Below are 11022 nucleotides of genomic sequence, written 5' to 3'. Positions count from 1 at the left end.
AGTTTCCGATAAGGGCTGCCACTGCAGTTCTCCCTTCTCCTTCCCGGAGCTGACAGCCCCTCCTCCCCCGGGACTGAGCCTGGCAGGGAGGGGCGTGGGTCCCCTGGCCGCAAAAACTTACAGATTTCGCTGATCTCAGCAGTTCCACGTTTTCATGAGTGTTGTATGAAGTATGCCCAAAGTCAGATTGCTCTGTGGTGTCCAGTCCACGCAGTTCCTGGCTTTCTACCTACTTTCCTGGAGGAGTAACTAAAACATACAGCTCACCAGTCTGCCATCTTGCCTCGCCTCCAACCCATTTTTTCAAGACAGTTTTGTTCATACACCTTACATTCCATCCTAAGTAAACAATTGATGGTTTCCTGTATAGTCACGTATTTATGCATTCACCACTATCACTGCTATCTATCTAAGGACTTCTCCATTTCTTCCACAAAGCAGGAGGAAGAGTCAAAGAAGGTAGAGAGACAAAAGAAAAAGAAAAAAGAAAGAGAAAAAAAACAAAACAAGCAGCACACAAACCAAACAAAACAAAAAAACCAAACACGACCTCTAGGGAGCACCAATAGGAAAGATAGCATTAAACGAAAGTAGAATAAATAGACAACATTGCCAATGCCAAGAGTCTCATACCTCTCCCTTATGCCCCCTTCTTATATGCTTTAGCTTTGGTATATTGTCTTTGTTACATGAAGGGAAACATAATACAATGTTTTTGTTAATTATAGTCTCTAGTTTGCATTGATTGTATATTTCCCCCTATACCTCCCTGTTTTTAACACCTTGCAAGTTTGACATTCATTTTTTCTCCCTCATGAAAAAACACATCCGTACCTTTTATCACAATTGTTGAGCACTCTAGGTTTCACTGAGTTATACGGTCCCAGTATTTGTCTTTCCTCTTTCCTTCTGGGGTCCCACATACTCCTAACCTTCCTTTTTCAACCATATTCATAGTTATCTTTGTTCAGTGTGCTTACATTGCTATGTTATCATCACCCAAAATTGTGTTCCAGATCCCCCACTCCTGTCTTTTCCTATCTGTCTTTAGTGCTCCCTTTAGTATTTCCTGTAGAGCAGGTATCTTGTTCACAAACTCTGTCATTGTCTGTTTGTCAGAGAATATTTTACACTCTCCCTCATATTTGAAGGATAGTTTTGTCAGATACAGGGTTCTTGGTTGGTGGTTTTTTTCTTTCACTATCTTAAATACATCACACCACTTCCTTCTTCCTCTGTAGTTTCTGCTGAGAAATCCACACATAGTCTTATCAAGCTTCCTTTGCACGTGATGGATTGCTTTTCTCTTGTTGCTTTCAGGATTCTCTCTCTATCTTTGAAGTTTGATAATCTGATTATTAAGTGTCTTGGCATAGGCCTATTCAGATCTATTCTGTTTGGGGTATGCTACACTTCTTGGATCTGTAATTTTATGTCTTTCATAAGAGATGGGAAATTTTCATTGATTATTTCCTCTGTTATTGCTTCTGCTCCTTTTCCCTTCTCTTCTTCTGGGACACCCGTGACACTTACATTCATGAATTTCATGTTGTCATTGAATGCCCTGAGACATTGGTCATATTTTTCCATTCTTTTCCCTACCTGTTCTTTTTTGTGTAGGGTTTCAGGTGTCTTGTTTCCAGTTCCTGAGTGTTTTCTTCTGCCACTTGAGATCTGCTGTTGTATGTCTCCATTGTGTTTTTTATCTCTTGTGTTGTGCCTTTCATTTCCATAAATTCTACCAGTTGTTTTTTGAACATACAATTTCTACCTTATATATGCCCAGTGTTTTCTTTATAGCTTTCATCTCTTTTGCCACATCTTCCCTGAACTTTTTGAATTGATTTAGCATTCATTGTTTAAATTCCTGTATCTCAGTTGAAGTGTAAGTTTGTTCCTTTGACTGGGCCATAACTTCATTTTTCTTAGTGTAGGTTGTAGTTTTCTGTTGTCTAGATATCTGGTTTCCTTGGTTACCCCAATCAGATTTTCCCAGACCAGAACAGGCTTAGATCCCAGAAGAAGGAAATATTCAGTATCCAGTTTCCCTGAGGTCTGTCTTAGAAGATTGATCACCCTGTGAGGCCTCAAGCTGCTGTGCTTTTCCTAACCTGCCCAGATGGTGGTGCTTGTCGCCTGTAGTTCCTGACTGCTATAAGGAGGTATGGCCTTGGCTGTTTTCCCCCAGGCTCTGGGGTTTGGTTCTGAAGGGAAGGCAAGAAGTAGAGCTGGGAACCACCTCTTTCCTCTTAGAGAAGATACCCTTCCCCCTACACCAGGGAGATTTCATTTGCATTTAAATAGGTTCTTTTTTTCTCTGACTCTACTATCTCCTCCCTTGTCTGGGTCAGAGCACTGTGAGCCAAAAATGGCTGAGGCTTTTGCCACTGCAGAGCGCTGAGAGCTGAAAATGGCTGAGGCTTTCTCCACTGAGCCACTCAGGTTGAGAGAGAGAAAAAGGGACAGAAAGCTCTCTTTCAGGGTCAGTCCTTGGCCCCCAGTTTCACCCATTAGCCAGAGATAGCGCAGTTCTCCGGGCTCTCCCTCCCAAGACAGAGAAGTCTCCTGGCTCTTTAAGGTGAGTCGTCACTAAAAGCCTCTGTCTGCTTATTGGGAATTTGCAGCTTGCATTGAGCAGTCCATGTTTGTCAATTAAAACCCCAGTTGGAGCTGGGCTGAGCGTAGTATGTTAGCTTGTTCAGAGAGCGCTGCTCTCTATCACAGCAAAACTTTGCCGTTCTGGCTGCTGTGGGGGAAGGAGGCTCCCAGCTTGGATCTGCAGTTTCTACTCACAAATTCCACGCTGTGGTCTCAGGCATTCCTCCCAGTTGAGTTTGATGCATGATGTGTGGACAGTCATGGTCGCTCCCCAGCAGTTATTCCGGATCATTTATGAGTTGTTCCTGGTTGTTTATTAGTTGCTCCAGGGGGACTAACTAACTTCCCCTCCTCTCTATGCTTCCGTCTTCTTCCCTCTTCCCATACTGTTTTGCCTTGCATTTTCAAAGCTAGTCTTTCATGCAGCTAAACTCACACCTAGCCTGTCAATGGCAGCAGAAATTATTTAAATTAGTTTAATATTGACATTTTTCTTCTTTATTTTTCTCTGAGTTTTTGGTCTATATTTCGTCCTTTCCAGTGGAAGTGCTTCCTTCCTTAAGCTTTCTAACAATGATCCACTCACATTCCCTGTCCCCCAGGGCCCTTCATTCAGCATTCCTAGTATGCCATTATTTTCTGGGATTGCCTTTAAATATGAATCAATCAATCAATCAATCAATCAATAAATACATTTTCACTCTCTTCTGCTTTATCCTCTTTTAATGGACCCATGAGGAAGATTTCTGTCAGTTTTGAGTACCAGGAATACCTGAGCTTCTCCTGAATATTTGGCTGAAATTTTTTCTTATGGATATTTATGAATTATGTAGTGATCTGTTTCACTTTTTCATTGGCTGCCTGGAAGCTCAAAAAACATGTTTTGACTTGCCCCCAAGCAAATGCACAGAATTCTCCAGCACACACTTTGTATAGTATCATTATCCTTGGCTTCATCTTATTTTTCCCATCTTTATTTTCCTCAGCCCTGATTTTCTCAGATATATTTTTAAAACTTATCTTCAATACAATTTTTGTTGTGCTGCAGCAAATCTTGGTTATAATGTGGTGCAATATAAACATATAAACTAAGAGACAAGCAGCATAAAACTTCTTGCTGGCAGATTGGAAATAAATGCAGCTCTATATAGGCTGGGATAAATCTGCAAGGCAGAGAGCATCATGCTAGGGAGTTGAGAGAAATCAGGAGATCTGCAGGACATTGCAAAAGCCCATGACATAAGTTAGTAAGGACATCCAATTTCCTGCAATCTGGGTGCTCCTTCCCAGATGCTAAATTCTAACTTGGAAGGGTCACAGGACTGACTCCACATAGAGATTTCAACCCATTCAGAGCAGGTACTTTTCTGGATTCCATGATGAGTCACTTAAAGCAAGTTAGGCTGCCTAGAGGATGGGGGCAGCTCCCCCCAATGCATGGCAGAAAGAGGATGAGCCTTGCAGAGAGAGAGACCATGCTTCAAGGACCAGCATTGTGGTTTAGCACAAGATTCTTAACCCAACTGAAACTGGTGGTGGTGTCATTTACTGCTCACCAAATGTCCATGGGCTTCCTCAGTGTCCCAGCCTCCTTCCTTGTATTTAGGTGGGAATTTGTTCTTTGAGGCTAACATTTAGAAGAATGGGTGAGTTCACTGTGTTTGCCTTTTGCTGCCTTGGTGAAGAAGAAGCTGATGCTGGAGATGGTGGAGAAGGTGAAGCCTCCAGTTCTTGTGACTGTGCAGAATGAAGCTCCTGCTGACCGATGCTGAACATGTGTCTGAGGGAGTAAACACTTATTTTGCTAAGCTACTGAGTTTGGGGGTTACTTGTTACTGCAGCTGAGCCTTGCCCAACCTTATCGATATAATCTTCAGTTTCCCTGGAGGTAAAAATGGGGAGAATAATCACTCCGTGATAGGTTTCTTATTTGAAATTTAACAGCAATACATGGGGAGTTCCTGGCACAGCACCTGCCACAGAACAAAAACAGCTATTATTATAATGATCATTTTTACCGATTTCTTCAGCAGAGTCAGAAGATGAGATCGAGGGGTCCTGGCCTGATTCAGGGCAGTTTAGGTAATTAGACAGATCACCTAACTCAACACTTACTATCCATGTAAATTTGTGCACACCAGTTAATCTCTTTAAGTTTGTCTCCACCACTGTAAAACGTGGGTAATCTTATTTAACTTGCAAGTTTATTGTGAAGATTAAAAGAGCTTGTAAAGGTTATAGCATATAATTTGGGACATAGATAATTCCTTTCCTTTTTCTTCCATGCATGTTTCCACAATAGCCTGCCCCAAAACAGGCCCTGGGCTCTTTGTAATGAGTGTGGCCCCCAATGGGAACACTGACCATGCAGCCAAGGATGGAGACACCAGCACTTTTTCCTCAAGGCCAGCTTGCAATTCTTACTGCATTTGTAGCAGGATGCATACAATGAGGCTAGGCTTTACTAATCTCAAAGACTGATTGCATCATGCGTTGCTCTGACTCGCTCAAGTAGCTAAGAACTTCACAAGTGCAGCAGGAAGCCAAAGAGATGTTGGCTCAGCCAGCTTAGCAGGGAGGTGATGGATGACGAAGTGGGGCAGCAGGAAGCTTTGTTGGAGACATGTGCTGGAATTAACACAAGCCCCTCTCCCCTCCCTCTCAAGACTTTGCCATCTCACAGAGGATTTTGGAGTCCCGGTTGCAAAACACACCTCAAGGTCTACAAGAAGGAACAAAAACTGCAGGGGGAAGGAGTTCAATTAAAAAGTGTCAATGGGCAAACATTTCCAGGCCAGTCTTCTTTCTTTTTAAATACAATTTTATTGAGATATATTCACACACCGTAAGATCTATCAAAAGTATATGATCAATGGCTCACAGTATCAAATACTTGTGCATTTATTGCCACAATCAATTTTTGAACATTTTCATTATTCCAAATAAATAAAAATAGGAATAAAAATAAAAGTAAAGGAGAACACCCAAAGCATTCCATCCCCTCCATCCCACCCTATTTTTCATTTAATTTTTGTTCCCACTTTTCTACTCATCTGTCCATACACTGGATAAAGGGAGTGTGAGCCACAAATTTTCACAATCACACAGTCATGCTGTATGAACTATATAGTTATACGATCGTCTTCAAGAATCAAGGCTACTGGGTTGCACTTCAACAGTTTCAGGTATCTCCCTCTAGCCATTCCAGTACACTAAAACCTAAAAAGGGACATCTATATAGTGCATAAGAGTGCCCTCCAGAGTGACCTCTTGACTCCATTTGGGATCTCTCAGCCACTGAAACTTTATTTTGTTTCATTTCTCTTCCCCCTTTTGGTCAAGAAGATGTTCTCAATCCCACAATGCCAGGGCCAGTTTCATCCCCAGAGTCATGTCCCACGTTACCTGGGAGTCATGTCCCATGTAGTGCGGAGGGCAGTGAGTTTATTTGCAGCTTTGGCTGAGACAGACAATACCAGTCTTCTTAAAGCCTCTTGCATTTGTCTTGCTCTTGTCGCCCCTCCTCTCACGGAGGCTGTAGCCTGACTGTGTCCACCTGCTCTGCCTCTGAACTCCTCCAGCCTTGGCCAGCCACACAGCTCACTTGGCAATCACTCATGTCCTGCCTTGTGAATCTCTTCTATTGCTCTCTCATAGTGCTGTTTTTCTCTTGAATTCCTATTTGGCTTTCCAAGCGGGTGGGTTTTATGTTACAACTGAACTACAGGTGCCTGGATGGCAGGGTGATCTGAAGTTCTGTGGGTCCCACCATGCCCGGAACAGCATCTGGGCTTGGGGAGGATTCAGGGAACATGATTTCCTTGCTTGATTGTCATCTCGTTATGTCCATGTGCCTCTTGTCTCCCAGTTGCTGCTTCTGTCCATTTATCTATTTCCCTTAAAGCAGATGCTTGGCATTTTGTAAGCTTAACCTAAGATCTTTACCATTCCGTATCAGAAATGCTACTGTAATAGCACATGCTTTTTTGTTAGATCTTTTCATGTTCTCTTCAATTGCATTTGGCTTTCTTTTGGGTATAATTTTTCACAAAGAAACAACATATTCATCATTCCCCAAAATTACTGTGTATGTTACAATGAAGGCAGAACAACATGACCATTTTGGGACAGTGGATGTTGGCAGTCGGCTCTACTCATGACTTAGCAACTTCCTCCTTCAAGACAGCCTTAAGGATGGGATGTCCCAATTTGTGTCTCAGGAGAATGATTATTATGTCATAGAACTGTGAATTACAAAAACTGTGACAGTAGATTCCATGACAGTCATTCATACATCTTTCAAAGTTTGCCTTAAATAACTTGCTCCCAAAACAATTTCCTGAACAATCTCACTCTTCATTCCCTCTTGTCTAGACTTCTTTTACTTTTTTCAATAGCTTTATTGAGATACAATTCACATACCACACAACTCACACTTTCAAAGTCTATGATTCAGTGGTTTTTAGGATATCTATAGAATTGTGCAACCATCACTACAATCAATTTTAGAACAATTTCATCACCCCCAAAAGAAACCCTGTTCCCATTAGCAGCCACACCACATTTCCACTCAATCTCCCCCAGACCTAGGCAACCACTAATCTCCTTTCTGTCTCTCTATTTGCCTATTCTGACATTTCTTATAAATGGAATCATGCAATATGTAGCCTTTTGTGACTGGTTTCTTTCACTTAGCCCAATGTTTTCAAGGTTCATCCATGTCATAGCACAAACAACTTCATTCTTTTTATGGCTGAATACTATTCCGTTGGATGGACACACCACATTTTGTTTATCCATTCATCAGTCAATAGGCATTTGGGTTGTTTTCACTTTTTTGCCTATTACAATTGATTTTTGATGGTTAAACCAACCTTGCATTCCTGGGTTAAAATCCCACTTGGTCATGGTATATAATCTCTTTGATATGTGCTGGCTTCTGTTTCCTAATATTTTGTTGAAGATTTTTGTGTTTATGTTCATAAGAGATATTGTTCTGTAGCTTCTCTTTCTTGTGTTGTTTTTTGCCTGGTTTTGGTATTAGGGTAATACCAATGAGTTAAGGAGTGTTCCCTTCTCTTCTATTTTTTTGGAAGAGTTTGTGAGGAGTTGGTATTAATTCTAGTTTAATTCTAGAATTCACCAGTGATGCCATTTGGGAGGGGCTTTTTTTGGTGAGATTTTAATCTATTTATCACTAATTCAATCTCTTTACTTGTTATAGGTATACTCAGCTTGTCTATTTCTTCTAGAATCAGTCTCAGTAATTTGTGCCTTTCTATGAATTTGTTCATTGCATCTAAGTTATCTAATTTGCTGACATCCATTGGTTGATAGTATTCACTTATACTCATTCTTATTTCCATAAGATGGCAATGATAGTTCCTCTTTCATTTCTGATTTTAATAATTTGAGTCTTCTCTGTTTTTGTCTTGGTCAGTTCAGTGGAAATCTTGTTAATTTCGTTGATCACGTCAAAGAAACACCTTTATTTTTGTTGATTTTTCTCTATGGCTTTTCTATTCTCTGTTTCTTTAATTTCTACTCTCATCTTTATTATTTCCTCTCTCCTGCTTGCTTAAGCTTAATTTGCTCTTCTTCCAGCTTTCTATACTTGTTAATATTTATAAGCTATTGCTCCTGTATTCTGGGGTGGGAGGGGGTGCTTGGCATGGCTGGTGGCCCAGCATGCTTTAAAAACAGACTCATCAGCCTCTTCGGTTTTACAGTAGATTCACTTTCCAGACTTAGGCCCTGGGACCTCCGAAATACAGGCTAGCTCAAGGGTGCAGATGCCTCAGCCTTCTCCCTTCAATTCACTCCCTGCCTCTTTGCCATCATTTACCAAGGCAGATGTCTGTGCCCACCCTGTGATTCCATGTGTCTCCCCTTGGGGGCTGGGATGCTACTGACAGTCTCTCCTGAGCATCTTGCTCCATTCTGGGTCAGCCAGTCTTCTCATTATCCAAAGAGGAGGCCCCAGAAAGTCTTGTTTGTCTTAAATAAACTCCTTTTTTTGAATTCTCTTTGAATTCTCTTGGGTAAGGCAGCTTTGCAGTCATTAAAGGTCTCCTGATACCCATTTACGTATTTCCTGACCAGAGGAGCAAGGGAGAAGCATGCTGTCCCTTTAATCTTCGTCTGTGTACAGTCATGATGGGGGTGATTATAGGGTGCAGTGAGGGCTCAGCAGTGTTGGCAGTCCAGTGATTTGTCACAGCCCTTATCTGGCTTATATGTAGCTTCTACTCCTTTCTATCTAGTTTACAGCTTAGTCTCATTTGATGATTTGACTGACTCTCGTAGGCTGTGTGTAGCCTTCTTGAATACAATTCTGTCTCAGGTTTTCCTGCTTTTCCACTTCCTTTCTAGCTCCTCTCCAAATGGCCTTTGAGTGGGGCACAGCTTAGAGGGGAACTGACATGGACTCTTGGGGACCAGGAAGATTTGGGGTCCTAGGCAAGCTGTTCTCTGGCTCCTGAGGTTGCCGGCTGATCCAGAGTATTTCATGAGGAAGTTTCTTTCCAAAGCCATCCACTTACACTCTCAGGGCTCCCTTTGCTTGCTGAACACTGCAGCCTGGAGGGAAAAGTTGGGAACGAACAGCCCGCAGCTTTGATCTCATCTTCCCTTCCCTTCTCAAAAACTCTTTCATTTATGTTCCTTCTACCAGGGAAGCAGTGACCTCCATGAGCTGGCTGCCACGTGCAGAAGGATTATCTTCTTTCAGCCGCAGGGGATCCCATGTGAGGGACCCTCTAAGCTTTGCTCTTGATATGCTAAACCAGAGATATAGGACTGGAATCCCCCTCTCCCTAAAAATCCCGTCTTTCAAGTGTATTGCCTTGCTGCAAAATCACATTTTTGCTAGTCAGAAACAGACTATTAATTCCCTCATTCTTTGGCTTAGCAGTCTTTCTGTAACAAATATGTCTTCTACAAGGCAGATGAGTACATCCAGCTGCCTAAGCCCATGATCACATAATCAGGAAGGCCGAAGAGAAAAGCACATCAATAAGTCTCAAAATATTCTTTTCACAATGGTATCATTTTGGTGTTTCTCAACTTTTTTTTAAAGCCCATGACCCACACCTAAACAGACTTTTTTCTAACTTTAACATAGTCATTTGAATTATGATCATAAAGAGCAAAATTATGTAATTTTACTAAAAAAAATTTAAATTATGCAAGTATTACATGTTTGCATTATCACTGTAAATAAAATTCAGATAAAAGCTAAAGTACCTTTTGACCACCACCCCAATCCCAAGACTCTCTAAGAGGTAACTGTATCTGTCTGGTGTGTATCCTTCCAGATTTTTCCATATGCATTTATATACTAATATAACTGTCCATAGAAATAGGTAAGATTGCTTTAGTTTAACATGCATGCTGTTATTCTTTGTCCACTGTTTTGCAGCTTCCTTATTTTCACTCTTGAAATGTCTTGAGGGTCTTTTAAAGTCAACAAACATAGCTTCACCTCATTTTCTTTTAACTGCCACGTAATATTCCATAGGACAGAAACAGCACTGTCAGTTCCCTATTAATGGACATGTAAATTGGTTCTTATTTTTCACTGTTGCCAACTATGCTTCAGGGAACATTATGCTCCGTGCCTCTTTCTGCACATAAACAAGGGTTTCTCTGGGGAGGTACTCAGGGAATTTACCTCTGAAATTTTAGTACCTACCACCAAGTTGCCCCTCTGAAGTTCTGACCCTGTGTTATGCTATTTCATGAGCTTTCTAAGAATTGCACGTGTCCTTGGCCCCTTATCCTCTGGACATTTTGATATCCTCCTCCATTCCCTTGAGAATCATTGATTTATACTTCAGTGTAAGTGTAATCATTGTGTTTTCTCTGCCAGAGAAATCTGCATTTAGAGGCTTACTTCTAATTGTGGAATAAAGCACATTGTTTTCTGTCTAAGTAATTTCAGGCATCAGTGAGCAAGTAAGGGAGGGCTTTCGTGGGGTGCAAGCTTTTCACTGCCCCTGAAATTACTCCGTCACTGCTGCTGTGGCACACAGAAGACCCTGCTCTCCTCTCCCTGCCCCCCCACAAACTTGGGGGAGCCAGGCTCATGCTCAAGGTCATGGACAGAATGGGAAGACTCGAGACAAGGTCTCGGTTCTCAGGTTCTGGCTCTGCTTTGCAAAGGGTTATCGTGGACCTGGTGGAACTTGGGCTCTGATACCCATGTGGGAGGGGTGCAGCCGTGACCCAGGAGCACCTGGGATGCCCAGAGGGTGGGGTCAGTCACACGCCAGGTGTGAGGGGCGCAGGCTGAGGCCATCTGGAGAAGAGGCAGGAAAACAGGGTGTGAGGCTGGTCACACAAGGAGCAGGCCGGGACGAAGTTGCCAGTACTGGGCAGCATTCAACCTCTTGGGGTTCTGGCCATGCCTTCAGGTGGGCGGGC

Source organism: Choloepus didactylus, chromosome 9 (genome assembly GCF_015220235.1).
Source record: "Choloepus didactylus isolate mChoDid1 chromosome 9, mChoDid1.pri, whole genome shotgun sequence".
In the NCBI taxonomy this organism is placed as follows: domain Eukaryota; kingdom Metazoa; phylum Chordata; class Mammalia; order Pilosa; family Megalonychidae; genus Choloepus; species Choloepus didactylus.
Note: the sequence above shows the minus strand (reverse complement) of the source record.